Raw genomic sequence first — 26,584 nt, forward strand, 5'->3', positions numbered from 1 at the left:
TGCAGTGTTGGTTCAATGCCTTTCAGCTCCACCCGAGAGACGACAGGCATGTGAAGTTGCGGGTGTCTCCTGCTTGCATCCGAGCCCTGCGTCCTTGGACGGACAGGAGGTTCTTACTCCAGGGTGTTCCACTGGGGGACTTCCTCACAAGAGGCAAGTCATCTCGACAGACGCTTCTCTGACAGGCTGGGGAGCTGTCTGGGAAGGGCTGTCATCGAGGTTCGTGTGGCCTCCCTCCTGGACGTCAGAGCACATCAACGTCCTCGAGCTGAAGGCCATCCATCTCGCCCTGCAGAGGTTCCTGCCAGGGTTTCGACAACATGTTCTGGTGAGGTCAGACAGCACCTCGGCGGTGTATCATGTCAAGGCGGCACGAGGTCCTGGCGGTGCCTCCAGGTGGCGAGGTGGTGAGTTGCTGTCATGGGCATGGCCGCGTCTGGCTTCAGTGAGGGCAGTACACGTTCCAAGTGTGGAGAACAGGGCGGCCGACATTCTCTCCAGGACCGGGCCACTCCCGGGGGAATGGAGATTGAACCCAGAGGTGGTCAGCCAGGTCTGGGCTCAGTATGGGACTGCACAAGTGGACCTGTTTGCGTCGGCAGAAACGACTCACTGCCCAGAGTGGTACTCTCTCGTGGGACAGGGAGGCAGTTTGGGCCTGGATGCTCTGTCACAAGACTGGCCGACAGGCTTGTTGTACGCTTTTCCTCCATCCCCTCTTGTACCTCAGGTCCTGCGGAGGATCAGGGAGGGCCAACACACAGTTCTGCTGGTTGCTCCACGGTGGCCGGCGAGGCCTTGGTTTCCAGACCTTCTCCGGCTCCTGCGGGGTCAGCCATGGCAGTTATCCTGCCGGGCGGATCTTCTGTCACAAGCAGACGGGCAGATCTGGCATCCGAACCCAGGTGCCCTGCGCCTGTGGGTTTGGCCCCTGCAGAGTCAGTCATTGAACAGCTAGCTGAGTCTGTGCAGGAGACTCTGAACAACGCCAGGGCTCCTTCTACTAGAGCTTGCTATGCACTCAGGTGGAGGATCTTTTCGGATTGGTGTGCCACCTTGGGTCTTGAGCCAGCGGTTTGCCCTGTGCCACAAGTTTTGCGCTTCTTGCAGTCCTATTTGGATCAAGGCAAGGCGGTCAGTACTGTGAAGGTTTATGCCTCGGCCATTTCAGCCTTTCACCAGGGTGCAGATAACAGGCCCTTGGGTAGGCATCCACTGATTGGTCAGTTTTTAAAAGGGGCCCGCAGTCGTACGGGCCAGATAAGTACACACTCAACTTTTTGTCTGTTATGGGGCGGCGAAGCAGGGACTACCGCTTTCCAAACAGCGGCTGTCGCATTGGCTGGTTGAGGTTATTTCCCATGCCTACCAGGCTCTGGGAATGCCGGTCCCTTCGGGTACAAGGGCTCACTCCACCAGGAGTATGGCTACGTCTTGGGCTGCCCTTAAGGGGGTACCAGCAAGCGATATCTGTGCAGCGGCTTCATGGGCGACGCCTTGCACTTTTACCAGGTTTTATAGGGTGGACGTCACTCGCCCAGCTCCGGTTGGCGACGCTGCCCTCATGTCCGTGACCGAGCGAGGTTTTAATGGTTAGCTTAGAGCTCCTTGCGACTTTTTTGGTATGTGTCATCCCTTTTTTAGACCGTAGTGACGGTCAGAGTGAGGTCGAAACAGATCGTAAGTTATGCATGTAACTATGGATCTGTGAGACCGAGGGATGACCGTCACTGTCCTTGTCGCTCGGACCATCCTGAGGCGCTCAAGGTAGGAGACTGAACCGGGAGCAATCTCCGCTATTTACAAGCTCGAGTCGTCTGCTTCCGGAGGTCATGGGCATGACTTTGTTGACATATGGTCTCGGTGATAGGCAGAACGAAGGTGATCATTCCTTTTTTAGACCGTAGTGACGGTCATCCCTCGGTCTCACAGATCCATAGTTACATGCGTAACTTACGATTTCACCAGTTAGGGCACCAAAATGGCCAGCAGCTGCACTGTGTAGCCTATCTTGACTACGTTTTGGGTTAAAATATACAGGTAGTGGGCTCTCTGTTGATTTTAATGAGTAGGCTTAAGCCTAAAGTTACAGCATTTCTATCACAATTGACCAGACTTTGACCTTTTGTCTTCTTTTAACAAAATTCTGGCTATGATTGTTCCTTGTATTGCATCATGAGCCATCACTGCGCCTATTGCATTCTACTGTTGTTAGCCTTAAGCCTAGCTCAGTCATTATCTCGATCTCGATACTATTGCGATTTTTTTAAATTTGATTTGGTTTGTGTGATTTGTGAGATAATTTACATCAGTGGCAATCATAGAATTTGATTGACCCTACACACACACACACACAGAAAGTGATGGTTGTAGGCTAGGTTTCTTTTTCATATTTTGGAATTCATATAAACTATAAATTTATATTGATAATTATTCATAGTATTTTATGATCTGCATGATTACTAATAGCTAAACATATTTAGTAATTTGATTAGGCTACATCATATCGATATTTAAATTATTAGTCTACACTTGTCTATATCATCACATTTGGTGTGTAGCCTAAATCTAATTTAGTGCCTGCCACTTTAAGAGGAACGTGAATGCTGAAAAATAGTTTCGCAAGTGCAAGGATAATGTGGATTCAATGTTTGCTATGTCATTAGATAAAATCAATAAAAAAAAAAAAAAACCAACAAGTCAAAGAAAATCTTTCTGGGATGAGATCATAGAAGAGATAAGTGTCTCGCAATGTTAATTTCTATGAGTATGGAAATGCACCAGTTTATCTTTTATTTCTTTGCATTGTGCAGGCTACATTCACAAATACATTAGCCTACATAAACAGAATATAGGAACAGGAAAATGTCTGTGACAATATCCTGGGTAATATCCTAACAGCTAGTGCTATTTTACACAGTAAAATCCGCATTTGAAAGCCTGATCACCAGTTGCCAGTTTGTATGGCTAACTATTTTGCTTAGACTGCAATGGAAAAAGCTTCGTATTTTTGGGTGGCAAAGCTGATCTACAAACCACAAAAAGGGGCAAACATGTACATGCTGAAGGGCAAAGGGAATATCACAATGTTTTACTCTGGCCTTTTTTGGGATAGGCTTTGCATTGGCAGACAGCCCTAACTTACCGTTGTCGTTGACACACCCATAGACACACCCGCTCGCGGTTCAAGTACAGTAGCCTGCTTTGACACTCTCCGTGCGTGTAGGCCTGTAGCGTGCATGTCAGATAACACTTCCCCCTCCCCCTCTGTTTTTCAACAAATCATATGACGACGTTTCTTGTACTGTTGTGCTGGCTGTCGGAATGATCAGCTGCACAAATAAGTTCGCTAAAATATTGGTGGGGACAATTTTGTCATCTTAAAATATTGATTAGGACTAGTCCTTAGCGTCCCACCCTAAATCTACGCCCATGGTTATAAGTAATACATAATACATACTTTTCGATTTTGAAGAAACTTGCCCAACACTGATCTTAACCAATATATACATTGCTATTGGACAAAAAAAAAATCTAAAAGTTGCCTGTATTATTATAATTTGCATAATTTATTATGCAATACTTTTCTGTATGTATTTAACATCAATAAGAAAAATACCATTACAAAAAAAAACACAAAGTTGGGTAACTTACGTAGGCATTAGATCCTTTAGGAAAGGTAAGCTTACTTCCAAGTGGCATATTCTGCCTTGGTGGGTATCTGTGAGAAGGATTTAACGTTAGATTTACGTTAGACCATTATCAAGGTCTGAGTAACTTTATAACATTATAGAATGGTTCTGAGTTGCTCCCTCCAGCTTCTAACTAGATAAGCAATGACAAACAGGATGTTCTGGTTAGGCAACTCAACTAATTCATTTTCACCTAAACAGTGCTAGGATATGCTCATATATCTATGGGCTAAGCTAGTTAGGATAATGATTGCTAGTGAAAGTTGGCTTCCACAAAAACTTAACATTGACATGGGAAATGACATGGGAAAGTAGATAAAACACACACACAAATAATTTCCTTACCATTTATCACGATAGTCATGCATTATTGAAGGAGTTTGAACTCCATTTAAAATATCTGAATTCATAGCTAACCTAGGCTAAGTTGCTAGCGAATGCTAATGTTAGCCTTTAAGCCAACAATCTGACTCCATTACTGTAACAGTAGGCTATTTACAATTTACAAACCGAATTTCGATAAATTGCAACTACACCTTACCTCTGAATAGCTTTGCCTCCTCTTCCACAAAGATTATTCCATCCTGCACATGTGTTTTCTCACACCAAGCCAAAGATCGCAATCTTTGACCTAGCTCCTCACTGAAAGTTGCTCCATTCCTTGGTGAGTGAGATGAACAAAGTTAAAGGGACACCAGGCAACGTTTTCGTGTTAATTAATCATCTTCGCAAGTCGGTATATGGTTAAATGACTCATTACGGGGCGAATGAAGGCTCTCTCGCCCGCCCCTACTGCCTGTAGGAAGAATATCCCACTTGCAAGTTCGGTGTATCCTACCCGCCGACCGAAGCAGGATCAGTTTACAGCACAGAGGCAGGCTAACGAAACGCTAGAGATTGTTGCAAACGTGTGTATAATGGCAGAGCCGGCGAAGAAGCAACGAAAACCCTTGACGGAAGACGCAAAGAAAAGGAAAAGAGCTTCAGACCGAGCGAGGGGGAGTTTCGTAGAGAAAAAGCATCAGGCTTGCCTGGTGTCCCTTTAAGGGGAAAAATAACGGTTACTCCCGTCCCGAATCTCCTCCCCCAACAATTTTTGAGTGACAGGCCATGTACTTTTTGTACCCTTAGGTACAAATATGGTCCCTTTGCGAAAAGGTACATTAATGATCCAGGAACTGTACATATTAGTACTTTAGGGGCTCAATTTTGTTCCCTTTAAGGTACAGGGTCAAAAGTTGTACCTAAAAGAACAAAAATGTACCCCAACCGTACCGCTATTTTTGAGAGAGTAGGCTTGAATGATTTATGACTGAATGGAACGTTGCATTTTTAAGCGCCAGAACTGCTTATCATGTCGTGGCAAAGCATGTTTAAATTAAGACGGTACACAAGCTATTTTTATTGTTGTAATATTTAATGATTTCATGAATAAAGCGCTGAAAAATTGTACGCACAGTGCGTACTGGATTACGGCTGGCGGCGCCACTGTGTGTGTGCATACTGTATTATAATTATTGTGGCATCCGACGCGTTTTCGCTCGGATCCACTTTGGCTAGAGTAGACAGAGGTCTTGTACGCGTAGGTATCGTTATTATTTTCAGTATTTATTATGTTCGGAAGCATATGTTACATAAATTAGAGTATGCTACGATCACGACCACGGTCAAAAAACTATCTTCCTCTACTCCCGCCAGCTCATTCAAACTCATCAGCCGCTTCACCTGTGTGTGCGTATCTAAGTAGGCGGAGCAGAGGCACCCAATCCGTGCCCACAATCAAGCACCCTGTGACATAAATGCGCTACATATTACAAACTATAAAATAATCTTACATAAATTATACTCATACTAACTTATAAATTACAAATAACTTGAATAGCAGAAATGGCTCCAACATCCCGGCCCCTAATTGTCCATAATATTTAACAATTACTCAAAATACTAAATATGGAGCCATAATGTAAAACTAAAATAAAAATGTTATCTGATGCTAGCCTAAACCAGTGCAAACATCAGTCCACAATAATCATCATCCATTCAAGGATGTCAAAACATTTCAGGACAATACATTTGGATATATATTTTTTTTACATTTGTTTCTTTTTTTTCTTTTGTCCTTTTTTTTCCTTTTCACAATCAGTGATCCCCAGAATCCCCCCCAAAGGCCATGGTGTGTGTGCACAGTCTATAGAGTCCAATGGACAACAAAAATGTCATGAATGTAATGTGATGCGAAAATGTGGAGTCCATGTATGTGCAGATCAAGGAGTGTATATAGTGTAGAAGTCCATGAGTGCAAGTGTACTGGTGTGTGGGCATGCAAGTCCAGATATGTAGGTTTGTCAGTACATGAAGGCGTGCAAAGTCAGGGTCAATGAAAAAGGGTCAGTCAGAGTCCAGACAAGTTAGGCCTCCAGGAGTAGGCATAACTTAGTAATAGGCCTCTCCAGGATGTTACTCTGGGTTCGAACTTTCACTCGTCGTACATATCCTCTGCTGTCTGGGATTGTCTTGATCACTCTCCCCATAGGCCATGAATTGCGCGGTGATGTTTCATCCACAATCAGTACGATGTCATTTGTCTTGAGGTTCTTTCTGATCACGTTCCACTTTTGCCTTTCCTGCATAAGTGGTAGGTACTCTTTGACAAATCGCTTCCAGAACAGGTCAGCGATGTACTGCACCTGTTTCCATCTCCGTCTGGAATAGCAGTCATCCTTCTGAGATAATCCTGGTGGCAGCAGGGGTTTCCCTTTCAGCAAGAGCAGATGGTTAGGAGTAAGGGCCTCTGGATCACGCATATCATTTGAAACCGCAGTGATAGGTCTATCGTTCAGAATACTCTCAACCTCACACAGAACTGTCTGCAGGCTCTCGTCATCCAGCATCTGCTGTCTGATTACGGAATAGAGGACCTTTTTGATGGTACGTATGAGTCGCTCCCAAGAGCCTCCATGGTGTGAGCCAAAGGGTGGATTAAACCTCCATGTTATCCCTCTTGCTGATAGACGTTGTTGGATCTGGCAATGATTTAGAAGAGAGAGTGCTTCTCTCAACTCACGTTCCGCTCCAACAAAGTTGGTGCCGTTGTCAGAGAACATTTCTTTGACCTGACCCCTTCTGCACATAAATCTTCGGAGAGCACAGATACAGGAGTCAGTGTCTAAAAAATGTGCAAGTTCTAGATGGACGGCTCTACTGACTAGGCAAGTGAATAAGACTCCGTACCTTTTTACCACGGACCGGGCCCTCTTTGCTTCAATTGGGCCAAAATAGTCGACTCCCACGTAGGTGAAGGGAGGATAGTCCGGTAATGTGCGGCTTAAAGGCAGGTCGGACATTTTCTGCACACTAGGGGGAGTGTGCCAACGTCTGCAGAATATGCAGTCCTTCAAAATCTTTCGGGTGGCAGAGTTGGCTTTTAAAACCCAGTATTTCTGGCGAAGCTTTGAAAGCATCTGGTTTCTGCCTCCATGTCCAACTAAAAGGTGAGTGTGACGGAGGAGCAATCGGGTCAAATGGCTGTCTTTGGGTAGAATGGCTGGATGCTTGAATTCTTCTGGCATTGCCATCCTGTTCAGTCTCCCCCCTACTCTAAGTACTCCATCACAGAGGTAAGGATCGAGTTTATAAAGCTTGCTGTTTTTCTTTATGCAATTCTTTCCTGCTTCCAGTGCGGAGATCTCATCTGAGAAGTGCTGCCGTTGCAGACAGCGCATGAGTGCCTTCTCGGCACGTGCAAGATCTTCAGTAGATAGATGTTCATAGGTCTGAACTTTGGCCTTTACACCAGTCTGATGGTCTGAGAGTGCCTTCTTTGCTTTACTTAAACGCATGAGCAGGTCCTTGAATTGAAGAAGCCTTGCTGTTGCTCTTTTTAAGCGGTCCCATGAAGAGAAGTGCTGAATGAATTCAATGACCGGATCTTGTTTTTCTGATGCAACTGTGCCAAAGACTGCAACAGTCTTCTTGACCTCTGGGTCATCGTCAGGAAGAGAGACAGAATTCTCTGGATATTTTGGCCAATTTTTCTCAGACTGTTTCAGAAAGACTGGACCATGATGCCATCGATCAGACTTCAAGAACATCTCAGCAGTCAAGCCCCGTGAGGCATCATCCGCCGGGTTTAGGGCGCTTTTCACATACCGCCACTGAGACTTTTCTGACAGATCTCTAATGGTACAGTGGGCATCGCTTTCAAATGACCACTTCATTCGCGCATTACGCGGCGTGAAGCTGCGAGAAGCTTTAGTACCACTTTCAGCCACTGTGCGTCGCTCTGCCACTGTACATCGCTCTGCCTGCCGTCCCTTACATAATTGTTGCCGAGAGTAATCCCAGCCTACGAATTCAATAACAAAATAAATCATGCATAATTAAACATTACCTCGATTTAGGCTACTTGGGTATGGCTTAAGGCTTGACTACACGAAAATCGAAATCGAAATTTGCCGTCTACATTATTGTCAGTGTTGGGGTTAACGCAACTACGCAAATCAAAACAGTGTGTGATAATTGAGCCAGTAGAGAAATAACTGTTCAGAATTAATCTGTAGCCTTGGGTAGGCTTCTGCAGAAAACAATGTTGTTGCCGATTTAATACTATCTGGCGACGTTTTTAACAGGCTACGCAATCGAGGCTTAGACAACTATGACCCACGTTTTGGTTTCGTAAATTAATTTGCCCTACTTCTTGACTGCAATGTAGTCAATTGACTGCTTGACATGTCATTTTTATTTTTCTGTAAACAATTACATCTGCTTTATGCCGCAGAATTACATTCATATTTGGCTGACTGCAGACGCGCCACTTCCCTCCCCATATTCCAATATTAAGATAGTATAAAGTGCTTTTTGTATAGGCTACTATCATAAAAAAAAAATAGTTAAAACGAATAGCTATTTGCAATTTGACAAAACACTGGTCCTCATTTTGCGAATGCGAGGACGATATGAGCCTGTTGCATTTAGTTAGATGTCCGAGTCACACATAATGTTTGAAAACCACTGGCTCGTAATCACAATAATTTAACACACGACAGTTGGATAACCTACTTCATCATGTCCCCATGCCTACATTTTTGTGAGTAGCATAGAGATCGTTAAAAACAATAAAGTATGGCTCTCCGTTTGGGACATCGAAAAGTTTTTTTAAATTTTTAATAGACTACCGTCGAAGATGCTGACTTGCAAAAGCCTCGGGATAACACGTTATCTCCACTATCATCAGTCATGCCCCTTGATCAAAGTGGGGAATGAAATAAAAGTTTGATAACCACTGGCTTAACAAGTTACCTGCAGTCCAGAACACAGAATCTATTGCAATATTCTGATGATCGGCGATGATATCGCCAAATGTTTGTTTTCCAAAGTAAGAATTTCACTTCACCATGCACCTTCGACAATACCTGGCCTACCTGGTATCATTACAAACATTATTCTGTGTCCTAAAACTGGCATATTTTATGGCATTGTGTCATGTAAGTTCGTTGCAAAATCTAGAGAAATGTGTGAGGTGGTCAGCGGGGGACAATTGAGACACACATTGGATTGTGTTATTACTTGAACATTCCACACTATCCACAGCTGTGGTAGGCCTATCAGGGGCAGGAGGATTACTGTCAGCTCAGGCTTTATATAAAATTCTTCAACAGAAGGCCTCGAATGTTGTCTTGTTTGTGGAGCGCTTTGCTTCGCTTCTGTAATTTCGGCTTCATTGAAAATGAGGGCTTCCCTCAATGACCCTCCAAGAATAAATAAAGGTTGAATGAATGCAGGCTTGCCCAAAATAAAGGCATGTGGTTTGCGCAGCCTACAGTAAATAACAGACCCGCCAGAATGTGCGTTATGATGCTTTTTTACGAGCAAGATGTTTTTGGTACCCTACGCACACTGCATGTTCTTAAATAACAATGATCATCAGTAATATTCGACCATTAATTTGGGTAAATGGGCAAGCGTGACCACCTTGATTGGCTGATGATTGTAACGCGGGCATGATTCCAAACACCTCCCTTACAATGATGAGTGACAGGTCTCAGAATGCGTGCGCTACACAAGGACGGAAGATGATGAATAACTGGGGCCGTAGGCTATTCACAAAGGCTTTTATCTTACTACTAGGAGTAGGCTACTCCTAAATCGCACTTAAAGATTTTAGATTGGAGTTTTCTCTTAAAAGTTATTCACAAAGCCTTTCAGACAACTCCTAAACTAGGAGTGAGTCTTCGTGGCTATGGATGACGTCATTACTCATGCACGAGCTTGACTGAAGTGACCACCTTGATTGGCTGACGATTGTAACGCGGGAATTCCAAACACCTCCCTTCCGATGATGACTGACAGGTGACAGGTCGGAGAATGCGTGCGCTACACAAGTAGTGTGAAGGACGGAAGATGATTAATAACTGAATAAAAAGGCCTAGCCTAAATGAATAAAGAGTAAGGCCAAACAAATAGCTTAGTAGCCTAATGAAACATAGGCCTATGGATTGATGCAGTAGCCTACCTTTGCAACATTTATTAAATTAATCTGTCACCATATCCCTAGGCTACGTTTGCAAAGAGGAGAACATTTTAATTTGATTCACAATGAAACGTTACATTTCATTTCCATGTTAACAATGAGTAGTTTGTGTTGTTGTTGGTGGCGTTATTGCATCCCTTTATGAATGCAAAATTGTTCCCTCGCAATTGGAAGCTCCTGTTGCGCATAGGCTATTTCAAAACATCGCAACGTAAAATGCCACAAAAAAGCTGTTTATGAATAGGTCTTAGTGAGTTAGGAGTCCTCTCGACTTAAGCTGTCCCAGAATTAGGTGCTACTTTTAGGTCTAAAATGCTTCGTGAATTACTTTTTGTGAAAAAATTAGGAGTCCTAAAGTTAGGAGTGACACGCCCATTATTTTTAGGAGTTGCTCCTAAATTCGCCAGTTAGGAGCTACTTTTAGCCTTAAAATTCTTTGTGAATATGGCCCCTGAATAAAAAGGCCTAGCCTAAATGAATCAAGGCAAAACAAATAGCCTAGTAGCCCAATGAAACATACGGATTGATGTAGTATCTTGTAACATTATTAAATTATTCTGTTACTATGCCTACGTTTGCAAAAGAGAACATTTTAATTTGATTCACAATAATGTTACATTTAATTTACATGTTGACAATGACTAGCCTAGTTTTGGTTGTTGTTGGCGGCGTTATTGCATGTTAGTTATGCCTACAATGCAAAATTGCTTCCTCGCGATTGGAAGCTCCTGTAGCTGCATAGGATTTCAAAACCGCAGGTTTGTGAATAGGTCTGTGAGTAAGGAGTCCTCTTGACTTCTTTTAAGCTGTCAGAGGTGGGAAGGTGTGATTTTTTGGGGGAAGGGCTGGATTAACTGGGCACAATTGTCTGATGGCCCCCCTTCCCCCCAGCCAACGTGAATCGGGTGGTTAGTTAATAGGCCTATCGTGAAGATTTTTCCTGCCATCTAAGGCACGAGCGCATCTGTGAGGCCAAGCCTCACCAAGTAGCTCGTTTGTTTACAACTAACATTCCATTTAATTAAACTGCTTTATAGGCTATGCCGAAATAGTTTTCAACATTTTGAATATTAGTGTCGGGTGAATTGAAATGTTCTCAAAGTAGCCTTATGGCTGAAAGCTGCTTGGGACACCCCCCCCCCCCCCCCCTTCCTGCACTCATTGTTTCAAAAGGAGTAATTTTGGCTTTGTCAGAACTGAAGAGCTGTGGACGGCACGGCACGGTATGCCCAATGAAAATAAATTAACGCAACGCAACACAACACAGACCCCGCTTCTCTCGCGTCAGTCACTGACATGAACGAAACACAGAACCCGCTTCTCTCACGGCAGTCACTGACAGTAACCTAGAATAAATGCATGGGGAAAAACACTTCCCCATGACAAAGACATCGTAAAACACTGAAAGTTAATATTTTGTCACTAGCAACATTCATCTGTCCTTTGTCAAATGTATTATGTTCCAAGTACCCTATGCGTAATTCTGCTTCATAAAGTTGAACAAATACATTTGCTTATTTCACAGAAAAATATAAATAGCCAGTCTACAGTGCAGAGTTGGTAAGTTATGGTAGGCCAACTTGCAGTGAACATACAAAGAGGGGAAATTATTTCTCTTGCAGCTGAGTAGCCTCAGGTGCGCACGTAGACATAAGGCCGAACATGCAAGCGCCAATGAATCGTGCTCTCACGGCAATCGCGCCGTTAAACTTAAATAGGTTAACATCACTCTAAGTTCGCCTTCAAGCAAGGAAAACGATGATTTGAAGACATCTGTTTCGTTGGAAGGGCAATGGGTAGCAACAGGGCAACACAGAGACAGGCCCGATGGCAGGGCTGTTATGAGAGTATTAAAATATAGGATATTCTACGGGAAAACATTAAAATGGCAAGACAGCGGGGAAAGTTAAAATACGTGATAAACACGGAAAAAGTTGGCATGCATTGTTTCGGTCCCCGTGCACAGGGATTATTTGTCATACTATTAATCACATATGATTATTTGTGAAATTGTGCAAACAGGCGCAACACATTTGAAAAGGAAGGACTGGTAGCATGCAAGCTCACGGGAAAGATTGATTTAAGAATGTTATCACAAAGTGTGTGGTTGTGGCGCGGGCGGAAGACAATTGGCAGGGGAGGGTCATGTCTTTTTTTAACAATTCTGTCGGAGGGTCATTGAACAATTTCTAGCAGGCAAGAGAGGGTCATGCAACTTCCAACTGAAGCACTCAAAATTCCTCCGGTGGCCTGTCGTGGAAAAAATCACTAACTTTTAACTCTAACTTAGCACTCTGAACAAAAACCAGCGGAGAATGGTCTGAGATGAGAAGTGGCCGTTGTGGCCTTTTATTCACAAGTCCTCCTGGTACAGCTCTGAAAAATGCACAGAGACTAAGTGTCGCCAGGCAGGAGTTGCGAATGATGGATGTCCTCTGCAGCGGAGACCCACGACCCAGGCCTTGGGGAGAAGGTGCGCACGTTCTGAGGATTTTCCTCTTGGGGAAAGTTTTGTAAGTTATCAAAACACCTCCTTTTTTTCATATGGCCAACCCTGGCCGGGCGTCTGCCCCCTATGTAAATGGAAGACCCCCTTGTAGCCAATCAGTATACACTCAATAAATTATATTGGTGGATGAGCTCACCAAACTGTCACAAATATTATTAAATAATTTGCAGTAGGCCTGTGTCGTGTCTGCGCATGTGCACAACACCATCCTTCGACTTCCGCCTGACAACACATGGGATCTTCATGAAAATTCACCACAGGCCCCTTCAATAAATAACGATCAGTCCCTAGATTGCTGCTGGGCTATATGTCTTGGTTCTGTTAACAACTTATTGTCAAACGCATAGCCTATCTCGCGGTTGCATCCATTACAAACAAACATGCAATGTGAACGTCTGGGATTGGGGAGAGCACTAAATGCTCTTCTGAATAAGCACGAAGTCAAACCTTTAAATGAAAAACACTCTTTAATAATCCAAAAAAATAAACCGCTAATGAAGTAAACTTGTGACCATCAAAAATCGTTTATCGCTCGTAACTCCGTGATACCAGGACGTAACAGGAAGGCATTTGGCTGAGCAACGGAGGTTAATATGCTCCATGTTATGTCCAAATGATGACTGTCTATCATCGTTGCACTCGGAGAAAACGAATGTTTCATTCGTCCCCGTTTCAATCGTCCCGGTTGTACCTACTCAAAACGCAGATAGAACCTTATTATTCTAAGGTAGCGAAATAGCGTTCAGCATGATTCATGCCCAATTAATTCCCCCTGTTAAAGTGTTCGCCTTTGTAGTTTGGTTTCGTGATAGCCTATGATAAACGGCTTATGGCCAAATATGTGAAAACGTTAAAATACAGTAGGCGATAAACCCGGAAAAAGTTGACAGTGATTTTTTCATAATCACTTTGGAGGGTCATAGAAAAATGTATTGCTGGCGAGGGAGGGTCACGTCTTTTTGGACTAATGCTCCCCAAACTCCTCCGGTAGCCCCTTAAATAAATAACGATATGGTAAATAAATAACGATAATAAGTCCCTAATGAAGTAAACTTGTGACCATCAAAAATCGTTTATCGCCTGTAGGCCTAACTCCGTGATAACAGGACGTAACAGGAAGGCATTTGGCTGAGCAACGGAGGTTAATACTCTATATTTTGTCCAAATGATGTCTGTCTATCATCGTTGCACTCGGAGAAAACCAGAATGTTTCATTTGTCCTGCGTCTCTACGGCTGCAAACGGGATTCACTCGCAGTTAACCAAATATTTCTTTATTAGGGCAGGCATATTTCTGGCTATTACATTATTTCTAAACCAGTCTGCTAAAGTCTGTAGTGAAGTCTGTGTAGGGTTTTCCAGGCTCCATTTCTTTTTACGAGACACCCTGCTCACTTGAGCCATCTACCGGTTGTTTGGGTTGTTGCAGCGTCTCACTGGAAAAATACAAATTAAAGTCGCGTGATACCGCGTGATCCCACGCCCGGACCGCGAGTGAAGCTGGCCAATTCGAAGCACTGCCCACTGTAGATACCCTGTTCGCCACATAAGTCTGAAAGCGGATGGTGTCATTGAAGATGTATTTCATGACAGTGGTGCTGTCAGTCCAGTAGACTGAAGGCTGAAGAGAGTACTCAAGTTCCTTTTTCAGCATTTTGTTGATTCGAACAGCCAGGACTGCAGCTGCCAATTCCAATCTGGGGATAGTGATCGGTTTCAGCGGAGCTACTCTTCCTTTGCCCATCACGAAGGCAATATGAATGAGACCTCTGGTGTTGGTGAGTCTTAGGTAGCTCGCTGTGCCATATCCCACCTCACTGGCATCACTGAAATGATGCAGCTGGGCACTGCAAACTTCCCCAAAGTCCTGTGGCCGGTAACATCTGCTGATGTTCAGGGTTGTCAATTGGTTTAGACCACCTATCCATGACTCCCATCTCTTGGCACAGGCGGGCAGAATCTCTGAGTCCCATCCATAGTTTCCTTTGCAGAGTTCTTGCATTATCCTCTTTACTGGAAGGACCATAGGCGCGAGAAATCCGAGAGGATCGTAAACAGAGTTAGCGACTGAGAGAATGCCCCGCCGTGTGTAAGGCTGTTGTTTCAGAGAGATATTGAAGCGTAGGGTGTCTGTAGCAATGCTCCACTGAACGCCAAGAGCACGCTCTAGTGGCAGGTCGCTCTTCTCCAGATTGACATCCACAATCTCCTTAAAGGCTCGATCTTCTTCTGGGATTGAGGCTAGCACAGAGTTACTATTGCTAACCCATTTTGTCAATCTGAAGCCTCCTGTAGCACATGCTACTCTGAGCTCACTGACCAGACATATAGCTTGGCTGTCCGAGGCAACAGACTTTAGGCAGTCGTCTACGTAAAAATTATTCCTGATGGTATTCAGAACATCTGTGGCCACCTTACCCTCATTGTCTAAGGCAGTCCTCTTCAATGCATAATTCGCACAGCTTGGCGAGGAAACGGCACCAAAAAGATGCACTACCATTCTGTAGTCTGTGAGGGGTTGACTGACATCACCATCAGGCCACCATAAGAAACGCAGAAAGTCAGCATGATTTTCAGGGACTCGGACTTGATGGAACATCCCCTCAATATCTGCCATCATGGCTACTGGTTCCTGTCTGAATCTGAGGATGACGCCCAGAAGTGTGTTCGTAAGATCAGGTCCTTGAAGTAGCTGAAGGTTCAATGAGGTGCCCTGAAATGATGCAGTACAGTCAAACACAACACGAATTTTGTTCTTTTTCTTATGGTAGACGCCGTGATGGGGTATGTACCACACCTTACCATTGCTTTTAGACAGTTGGTCATCCGGTACTCTTTCTGCATGACCTTTATCGAACATTGCCTTCATGAACTTTGTGTAATCGGAGTGAAAGTCCTTGTTCCTTAAAAGTTTCTTACGCAGAGTCATGGCTCTCAGCTCAGCTACGGCCTTGTTGTTTGGCATGGTCAACTGCTCATCACGAAAGGGCAATCGCATCACATAATGACCATCCTTCTTCACGACTGACTCATCAGCTATCCTCAGGAACCTTTTGTCCTCAAAGGACAGCTCTGCTTGCTCTTCACAGGCCCTTTCCGGGAAGTCGAGATTGTACTGCTTGACCAGCAGATCCTCCAGTTTTGCCACATGGATTCTGTTTGAAGAGACACAGAGTCGGCCACGTTCATCAGTATGTGCTCCGGCACTCAATGGACCATTGATGAGCCATCCTAATTCGGTTTTAACAGCATAAGGCCCGTCTCCTTGGCTATGTACTATCTTCCAAGGCTCTAGTGCCCATGGGGCATTGGCTCCAATAAGCAGACCAATGTCTGCTTTAATGTCGGTAAGTTTAACGTCCTTCATATAAAGCCACTTTTGTATGTCTTTCTTCATGACGATGTTTTCATGGCTCACTGGAATGCTGGATTGCGTGAAGATTTCGGGTAAGTGTGTGAAGTTCATTCCATCAATGCTGCTCACCTCTAAGCCAATGACACGGTAAGTACTCACAGGTTTCTCTTGTCCCATAGTTTTTAATAGGATTTCAGTTTTTCTGCCCTTAACACACAGATCTTCCATCAGCTTCTCCGTGCAAAAGCATGCATTGCTTCCAGGATCGAGGAATGCGTAGGTTTGTATGATTTTGTTGCCCTTCACGGCTTTCACCTGCACAGGCACAATGGCAAGTTTACAGTCGGATATGCCGGCCCCAGTATGCTTCGTAGACATAGTAACTGCCACAGAGTTGCTATTGATAGCTGCGGGGACTGCACACTGTTCCACTCGGACATTATGGCTAGTCTGGCTCTGCGCAAAAGGCCATTGATCTGAGGCTTTTTGCTGATGGATATGGAGAATTGTTGGATGTTTTTTCTGACATGATTGGCAGGTCAAACGCTTTTTGCATGCATTACTTGTATGACCTTTGACAAGACAAGCGAAGCACATTCCGTTTTCTTTTAAAAACCTAATTTTTTCATTATGTTGTTTTGCTGCCATCTGGTGACAAGATTCCATGAAGTGATTTCCTTTGCAGAAAATGCATGGCTTGTTGAACGCCACTCTTGAGAGGTTCTCAGGTTCTCTTGCTCTTTCCACAGTCAGTGGTGCATCAGCTACTACCGGGGTGATTGTGGTAGCAAAGCTTTTGCTCACAGTTTGCTTACGTTCAGGTGTTTTAAAGATTTTAGCAGTTGACTGTTGAAGAGAGCCAAACACTGGGTCTAGTAATATTTTAGATTGCTTTTCAATAAAGTCAACAAGATGATGAAATCGAGCTCTTCTCTGTGTGTTTTCCTGTATTTCACATGCTTTCCCTCTCCATCGTTCCTGTAGTTTGAATGGTAGTCTTGACAGGATGAGTTTTAGATTGGATGGGGTGTCGAGCTCAGACATATCCGGGAGGTCTCTGGCTACATTACAACAGCTTCGCAAGTACAAGGCATAGCTGTGCAGCTCTTTTGCGTCCTCAGATCTAATGATATTCCAGCTCAAGGCCTTTCCAATGTAAGCAGTTGTGAGGCGATATGGATCTCCAAAATGAACATCTAGCAGACGTCTGGCCTCCACATATCCACGATTTACATCCATATGTAGGCAGCTTCGAACTAACTCTTTTGGCTGCCCAGAGGTATATTGTTCTAGGAAATAAAGACGGTCCATGTTGTTGTCAGTTTTTCCTTCCACACAGTGTTCAAACGCATGAACAAATGGGCGATAGCTCAGAAGATCACCATTGAAGACAGGTATTTCTCTGATTGGGAGAGAAAGTTGCTTCTGTTGCTGAATTATTAAGTCTGCAAGGTCATTTTGAGTGTTGGGCGGACTGTGTGGCAGTCCAGGTGGCATTTGAGGAGCCAGAGGGGGTATAACATGTTCTGTTGCTCGCCTCCTTCTTGTGGGCTGGTATCCACTATTTGCTTGTGCTTGTGTTTGGGAAGTTATTCCAGTAGTGAAAGAAGGCCTGTTTATTATTGGTTTTGGCTGTGGTATTGGTTCCTCCATAATTTTCTGGAGAGGTGTCTTAGGAACAGTACCAAGTCTTGTGAATTCAACAGGAGATCTTTCAGCATAACTTTCTAAATATTCATTCATTCCATCACCTTGATTTTGGGAAGCAAAGTCCCTAGTAGATTGAAGTACACTTGATTCATAAATCTGCAAAGTTTTCAATTTTGCATCAGCAGCAGCAATTTTAGTTTGTATATCTACTAGTTGCATTCTGCTTTGAAGCTGTGTTTTTCCGATTTCCAGAGCATGCATTTGTTGCAGACCTGCTGCCTTGGCCCCAAGGGCAGCTCTCTCAGCAGCAGCTTGCGCGGTCATAGAAATGATTGACGCCCTTGACGAAATAGACGTCTTTGACCCAGCCCTGGACACACTATCCCCTGGCTTAATTTCATCCTGAGCGGTCTCTGATTGAGAGTTTTTGGGTGCTTCTAATTTTGATTTTATCCAGTCATCAACACGACTTGTATAATCTTCAAACATACTCATTTTAGGCTCAAACCATTGAGTTTGATCGGTCTCCTTTTCTTCCTCCGACATTAATGCCTGCACGGATGCGTGCGCTTCTTTTAATTAATTCATAGCACTTTTTAATGCATCAATACTCTCACTTATCACTTCAACGTTAGATCCATTGTCAAACAATACTTTTACTTCATTCAGCCTTCTCGTACAAACCCCTAGTTTCCCACTTCTGGTTGCGCTTAAGCCTTTACGTTCTGATTGTTCTTCCACTGGATTAGACATCGTTGCAATTAAGGTGAAAGTTCCGCAGTTTGATTAATCTCCGTTTTAATTATTATTTGCATTTATTTCTGCGGTCTAATTCCGCGTTTGAAGTCCTTGTAGCTTGGACAATGTTTATGAGTTCATTTAGAATGTTTGACTGATGTTTTATGAAGCATTTGCTGGCATATCCGTAACTTCGGAAACAAACTTTTACTCACGGACCCGGTGCAACAGGTGAATAAACGTGAAGCAATCCTTCAGATGCGTTGGGCAAAAATCCTCTTGGTGAAAGTTTCCAGGAATTAAATCCTTCGTACAAGAGAGTGTCCAACTTTCTAACTACGAAGAGCCGCCTGGTAGAGTTTTTTGACTTATATTGTGGCATCCGACGCGTTTTCGCTCGGATCCACTTTGGCTAGAGTAGACAGAGGTCTTGTACGCGTAGGTATCGTTATTATTTTCAGTATTTATTATGTTCGGAAGCATATGTTACATAAATTAGAGTATGCTACGATCACGACCACGGTCAAAAAACTATCTTCCTCTACTCCCGCCAGCTCATTCAAACTCATCAGCCGCTTCACCTGTGTGTGCGTATCTAAGTAGGCGGAGCAGAGGCACCCAATCCGTGCCCACAATCAAGCACCCTGTGACATAAATGCGCTACATATTACAAACTATAAAATAATCTTACATAAATTATACTCATACTAACTTATAAATTACAAATAACTTGAATAGCAGAAATGGCTCCAACAATAATGATGTGTGTGTGTCTGTGTGTGTGTGTGCATAATGCATTATAATGATGCTCCTATGAACCTGTGCACTTGCATTGCTACCAGTCTAATTTGCAGTGATGCTGAAAGGTTATTGCTAATGCATGTACAGTATAGTACAGTATATCTGGACAGTTGTTAGCTAAAAAGACATACACACACACATGCACAAACACACACACACACACACACACAGAAACACACACAGTCACAGAAACTCGCGCACACACAAACACACAATAACGTTTTTATAAACCATACATTAAATATGCATAACGCTTGCATAGTGCAACTGAGTGACTGGCGATAAATTGTAGGAGGTATAAATAAGTAAGTATACAGTATATACTACACTATAGTACAGTATATCTGGACAGTTGTTGGCTAAAAAGACATACACACACACATGCACAAACACACACACAGAAACACACACAGTCACAGAAACTCGCGCACACACACACACACAATAACGTTTTTATAAACCACACATTAAATATGCATAACGCTTGCATAGTGCAACTGAGTGACTGGCGATAAATTGTAGGAGGTATAAATAAGTAAGTATACAGTATATACTCTTTTGATCCCGTGAGGGAAATTTGGTCTCTGCATTTATCCCAATCCATGAATTAGTGAAACAGACACAGCACACAGTGTACACACAGTGAGGTGAAGCACACACTAATCCCGGCGCAGTGAGCTGCCTGCATCGACAGCGGCGCTCGGGGAGCAGTGAGGGGTTCCTGCGGCAGAAAAAAACCAAACAGGATGGAGGAAGGCCAACTCTGTCACCACGGCGACTCAGTGGAATTCATTACAGTGACAACACTGATGCACCCTGAGAGACGTACAGGGAAGAGGCTGGGGGTTGGCAGTGGAGTGTACATGTGTGTGTGTGTTTGTGTCTGTGTGTGAGTGTGTGTGTGCTTGTGTGTGTGAGGATTGGTTGTTGTCATCATGTTGACTCTTATTCCTTGGGGGCAGTGGAGGTAGTGACTGTGATATCAGCATAATGAGGGTCCGCTTCTCTCCCTCCTCTCTCACTGACTATCCCATAAAGGGTGTGTGTGTGTGTGTGTGTGTGTGTGAAAAGAACATTTATTGAGTAGTGTGGGCCAAGACAGCAGGCTTTTTCTCCTGCGTGTGTGTTTGTGTGTGTGTTTGTGTCTGTGTGTGTCTGTGTATGGACGTGTAACTCTAACATGCTTGCACACCCGTCGTGACGGTTGGAGAAAATGCAGCGAAGTAAAATTTCTAGCTTTCTAAGGAAGTGATCAATCTCTGTTGTTTTCATTTGTATATGGACACTTGGTCTCAAGTCCAAATTGTTCAAATATCAGCCACTTATTGACAGAATCACAAACCTAAGTTGTCATTTCGTTTTATGCGACCTGCAAACTGTGTGGACTAATCAAGCAAAAATGTAAAAAGTGCAGCTCCGTTTCTACCATAACCGGCAGTGTATCCATGTGTAACCACAACGCCATATCTCACCTAACCACTAGTACAAAATGGCACAAAACATTGTGGTAACACTCCATAATAAGGTGCCATAATAAATAGCAAACTAGTAATTACCTAACCCTTTGTTAATATTTGTTAATTGTTACTAAAATATCTATTTGGCACAAGTTAATAGTTTTTTCATCATTAATTCAATATTAGTTGTTTGCATAAAATCTGTATGTTAATATTTTAACAAATCTATATTGTATTAATATGTGTTAATAGTTAACTAAATGTCTTTTTGGCACTTTGTGTGAGAACATTGTGTGTATGTGTGCAGGCTGTTTCTGTTGTATGTGTGTACGTAGAGGGAGAGGTGGATGAGTATTTGAAGGAGGGATGGAAGAGGGAGAGATGGATGAGTATTTGAAGGAGGTGTGGAAAGACAGGGAGAGGTGGATGAGTATTTGAAGGAGGTGTGGAAAGAGAGGGAGAGGTGGATGAGTATTTGAAGGAGGTGTGGAAAGAGATTCTCACACTGTCTCTTCATCCCTCTCTTTCTCTCACTCTTGTTTTGTTCCACCTCTTCTGTGTTTATCTCCATCGCTCTCTTCTCAGTTTCAGTCCATTTTTCCAACGACATTCACTTTCTCTCAGAGCGCATTTCTATCCTTCTCTCCCTCTCTCTTCTACCTCTCTCTCTATCCTTCTTGCTTTTAATGTATTTTTCCCTTTCTCTGCCATTCTTTCATTCTTCTCTTTCTCTCAGAGCCAATTTCTATCCTTCTCTCCCTCTCTCTCTTCTGCCTCTGCCCACCCTCTCTCATGTGCTGCAGTTCTAAGTGCATTCAATACTCTTTGAAATCATATGTTGCAGATCTGGGTTTAAGGGTTGGGTTTTAATATGGACTGTTTCTACTTGTTGTTGGCTTTTCTTTGACTGATAATAAAGGAGACTTAAAAGTTGAGTTCTCTTTCTCCTTCACTGTAATAATCATTTGCAAAGGACAGCTCTTCCATATCGTCTGGCTGCACCACACACACACACACACACACACACACACACACACACACACACACACACACACACACACACACACACACACACACACACACACACACACACACACACACACACACACACACACACACACACACACACACACACACACACACACACACACACACACACACACACACACACACACACACACACACACACACACACACACACACACACACACACACGGGGCAGCCGTGGCCTACTGGTTAGCGCTTCGGACTTGTAACCGGAGGGTTGCCGGTTCGAACCCCGATCAGTAGAAAGCGGTTGAAGTGCCCTTGAGCAAGGCACCTAACCCCTCACTGCTCCCCGAGCGCCGCTGTTGTTGCAGGCAGCTCACTGCGCCGGGATTAGTGTGTGCTTCACCTCACTGTGTGCTGAGTGTGTTTCACTAATTCACGGATTGGGATAAATGCCCAGCGGTCCTCTACTCCCACATTCCACACACCACACACACACTCCACTAGGTTGACCCCCAAAACACACACACACACACACTCTCCGCTAGGTTGACTCCCCTAACACACTCTCTGCTAGGTTGACCCCCAAACACACACACACTCTCTGCTAGATTGACTCCCCAAACAGCCATTTGTCGCCCAAATTACACCTCGCTCACCTCTCCTCCACCCCCCAACTCCTCCTTCATGTGTCTGACCACCACTCAACACACACACACACAGCTACCTCCACTCTGGAATGGACAACATGTGGGGTGTAAAAGCTGTTCTCTTGTCTGTGTGTGCAGTATGTGTGTTCAGGGTGGATGGTGGAACTTCATAACCTGATGATGACTGAACTCTCGCCAGATGAATTTTGCTCCGCCTAGCTCCACTCATCCATTTGGAACCGATCCATTGGAATGGTGTTTCAGAAGGCTGGGCCTAATCAAAAAATGCTTGCATATGATTGAATAAGCCACTTGTCCGTCATCTATTGACGTGCTACTTCAACCACTCACATCGAAGCCAACCCGTGACGCTAATAACAGTCTCAGGGTCGCTTCTCCACTACATCACATCTATGAAACTCCCGCCCTGCGTCCTGATTGGCTGAACCATAAAGTCGGTTGCAGAAATCACTCTCAACGGAACCGATCCCAGATGGATGTGAGTGAAGCTAGGCGGAGCTAAGCGGAACGAAATTCATCTGGCGAGGGTCAGGTTAGGAACTTCACTCTCCTGCTGTCAAATCTCGTGTAAACTAGTCCTGTATCTCATGACTTGTAAATGCACAACATCACCAGGCAAATAAAGCCTGCTCATGAACGCAACATCACACACAACATCACCAGGCAAATAAAGCCTGCTCATGAACGCAACATCACACACAACATCACCAGGCAAATAAAGCCTGCTCATGAACGCAACATCACACACTGCATGTTCATAATGAAATAATGGCATGCATGAGAGAGAGAGAGGAGCAGCGAGAAGGAGAGAGAGGAAAAGAGAGAGAAAGAAAGAGAGGGAGAGGAAGAGAGAGATGAAAAGAGGAAGAGGAAGATAGAGAGGAAGAGCCAGAGGCTGCTCTGTTCTCTTGTTTCGAAGCCGAGCCGTTAAGCGGACGTGACTTTGAAGTTCCTCCCGGATGATAAAAGCGTGCGGTACCTGAAGGGTCGGAGGCTCAGCATGGACCCTTCCCAGGATTCAGTGCATATAGCTTCCTGTAGCGCGGGCCTGCCAGCTCGGGGACAGATACACCGCAGATGCACTGAGCCGGATGTGAGCCAGCAGTGGGCCAGACCTGGGTGCTGTAGGGGTATGAGGATGTTCAGAGGATGTTGAGCATCTCAGCGCTCCTAAAGGATTGCCATTTCTCCGTGAGCGATAACAGGCCTGCTTGTCATGGCATGTCTGAGGATGACCATCTTCCTCTCTCTCTCCCTTCTCTCTTACCCTCCCACCTCTCTCTCTCCTTCTCCCCCCCTCTCTCTCTTTCTCCTGTCTCCTTCTCCATCCATTTCTCTATCACTCTCTCCCTCTCTATTTCTCTCTCTCCCCCTCTCTTCTCTATCTCTCCATGGAGCACCCCCATCCCCTTCTATCCCTCCCTTTTCCTCTTCCCTCGCTCTCTCCCTCTGCAAATAAATTCTGCTCACAAGAACCGTCCTGACAGTGATGGAGCGCGTATGCTGATGAGACGTTCTACATGACATCTCAAAGAAAAAACATCCTGGGTTCCGCTGTTAGTTCCGCTCGGAACAGTTACAGATCCCAGATAAACCAGACTGACAGCTTTCGCTGGCTTCGCTTCCTATAGAATAGTCGCCTCGCAGGCTCCATGCCAAAGATTCTCCTCAGATGCAGCGTACGTAGAGTTTCAACACTGTGCAAGAAACTGGGTTCTCATACTAAAGCATGTACACAGAATATAAAGTAAGCGTTTCACTCGATTCCAACATGCCCCTCAGCAGTCTGATGAGGGGGCAGCCGTGGCCTACTGGTTAGCGCTTCAGACCTGTAACCGGAGGGTTCGAACCCCGACCAGTAGGCACGGCTGAAGTGCCTCTGAGCAAGGCACCCCCCTAACCCCTCACTGCTCCCCAAGCGCCGCTGTTGTTGCAGGCAGCTCACTGCGCCGGGATTAGTATGTGCTTCACCTCACTGTGTGCTGTGTTTCACTAATTCACAGATTGTGATAAATGCAGAGACCAAATTTCCCCTCACGGGATCAAAAGAGTACAGTGGGTCCCAGTTAAAAATTGACACTTCATTCACGATCAAGGTGAATTCACGCAGCTGGGTGAAATGTAAGTACAACTGCAGCCGCTTGGGGGCAGCATAGTCTGCTGTGGCGTTCCACGATCGAACCGGACGGCGCATTCGACAGCAAGGGCTGTGATTGGCCGAGTTTTCAGCGTTTCTCTGTGTTTTTTAGCAGCCCCTGCAACATGCTAGTCCACTGTAGCCTAAGCTTTGTACATAATGTTTAACATAGTTTTGGATTCAGTGGCAAGATTTCTTGATTGTATAGTGCCTGTCTCTCAGTAATGTTTTAAAATGAGAGCTTCGTCAGCTGGTAGTAGGCTACTTTGTCGGTAGTCATGAGAAGTTCGCTTGCTAACAGAACATAAATATGCTGCCCAGAGACCTTGTGAATAGTTCTGATTTTTTTTTACTACACTAACTACAGCATCTCCTTAACAGTAATGTTAACAAAATGACAGCATTCATATGACAAAGGAAAACGAATTCGGTCACTCAAGACTGTGCCACAGCAACCAGTGTAGGCTACATTCCTACCCAATAGCCTACTCGAAGCAGATAGCGTTGTCTGACGGTCGAGTGGGTTAATGCACGTATTTCCCAGGTATTTCCAGAACAGGTCTGCAACTTTCAGGCAGTTCTGAGTTCGAATCTAGGCAGGAGCAGAGCCATATAAAGGCCTAGGCCTATTGTTATCATTTTTTGCAAGGTGTTGCTCCTGGCAATACTTGTTTATAAGACGTTTGGTGATTAATTGATAGCTGTTTTTGGGACACGTTAAACGTTCTTTATAATGAGCGCATACGGGGAGTAAAACGACTGTTACGCGCTGTTACAACTGTAGGCTACAATGATTGCAATACAAAAATATGCGCGTGTTAGTTTAGTTAGTTTTGTGATTTTTTGCACTTTTGCCTCATGTGTTTTCAGGTTTGAGGGCTTTTTTGGCAAGATTGACCTTGGTAGACTCTGCATATGTTATTTCTCCGTATGGAAAATAAAGTCAATTTTCGACACACGTCTGTTATTAGTTCAATAAGAAGTGTTGCTTGTTAAAACATGTGACTAGTGAAACTCAAATGATTTTAGAAATATTTAGCCAAAGCCAAAAAGTGTTAGAGAGAAGGAGAGACGCCGGTGCAGCTCAGATGTCTTCTTAATTTTCTTTATTCTTTAGTAAAAGGTGCAGAACATTATTAAACTTTAAAGACAGAATACGCACGCAGGCACAACTAGGCTACTTGTTTTCTTTTACTCGGCGATCTATATATGGTTATCAGCACACAATGTTGGGCTAATTCACTAGTTATGGATATCACAAGTTTAAACAACGAAAACAGAAAGGATGGAGACAGCAAAGCTAGAGGAGTTATTCCAGATGGGCAAGAACAAGGTAGGCAATTGGTGTGCTTGTCAGAACGTTAGATTACAGCTGTTTAAAGCCAGACGTCACGGTATGCTAGAACAAACTTTAGCTATAGGGCTGTATCAATTTGTCCAAATTAATAGGTCATCGTAGACGTTGTTGTTGTGTTATTGCATGTGGATATTGTTATGCTATGTAGGCTACTTTTTTTGCAATGCACGGACCTAAAACCGGGAAACGGACAAATATTGTACACGCGTGAATTTGTTTTTGCGGGGGTGGGGGTGGGTGGGTGTACGTACCATAGCTCTCTCTCTCTCTCTCTCTCTCACTCACTCTCACACACACACACACAGTACCTTTCTTAGCCACAGTTAATTTTAGTGGTGATATGTGTTACGGACATTGTTATGCACATTATTGACTGCAGTTTATCTCATCAATGTCAGTCCATGAATGCATATTGATCAGTTGTTAACTAATACTGTAGGCCTAGAAGTTGCATTTGAAAATGTTACTGTTGTAGGCTGTTTATTTTTTATTTCAGCCACACTGTTTTAAAGTGGTTAGGACCATTACAGACCAATTTTGAATAAGCCATACTGCAATACCGATTTCATGGTTGCACCATGCACATGTTCGCCGATTATGTGGCCCTCAGTAACCTATAAATTCAATGATGTGGCGTTCTATGAAAATGAGTTTGACACCCCTGCTCTAAAATATCTGTCCTGGCCTGGTTGCACCGGA

The 26,584-nt window shown here is 44.1% G+C and overlaps 1 long non-coding RNA gene across 2 annotated transcripts; it reads right to left on the reverse strand.

Moving 5' to 3' along the window:
- Positions 1-2,994: 2,994 nt before the first annotated feature.
- LOC121710027 lies at positions 2,995-4,415 on the reverse strand. 2 transcript variants are annotated; one of them, XR_006032082.1, is made up of 3 exons: positions 4,234-4,415; positions 3,655-3,721; positions 2,995-3,267 (listed from the first exon to the last, which is right to left on the reverse strand). It is a non-coding gene; the product is annotated as an uncharacterized LOC121710027 (long non-coding RNA). The 2 variants fall into 2 exon arrangements; XR_006032083.1 differs by lacking the exon at positions 2,995-3,267 and adding an exon at positions 3,316-3,349.
- Between the last annotated feature and the right edge of the window lie 22,169 nt (positions 4,416-26,584).

Source organism: Alosa sapidissima, chromosome 5 (assembly GCF_018492685.1).
Source record: "Alosa sapidissima isolate fAloSap1 chromosome 5, fAloSap1.pri, whole genome shotgun sequence".
Lineage (NCBI taxonomy): Eukaryota > Metazoa > Chordata > Actinopteri > Clupeiformes > Clupeidae > Alosa > Alosa sapidissima.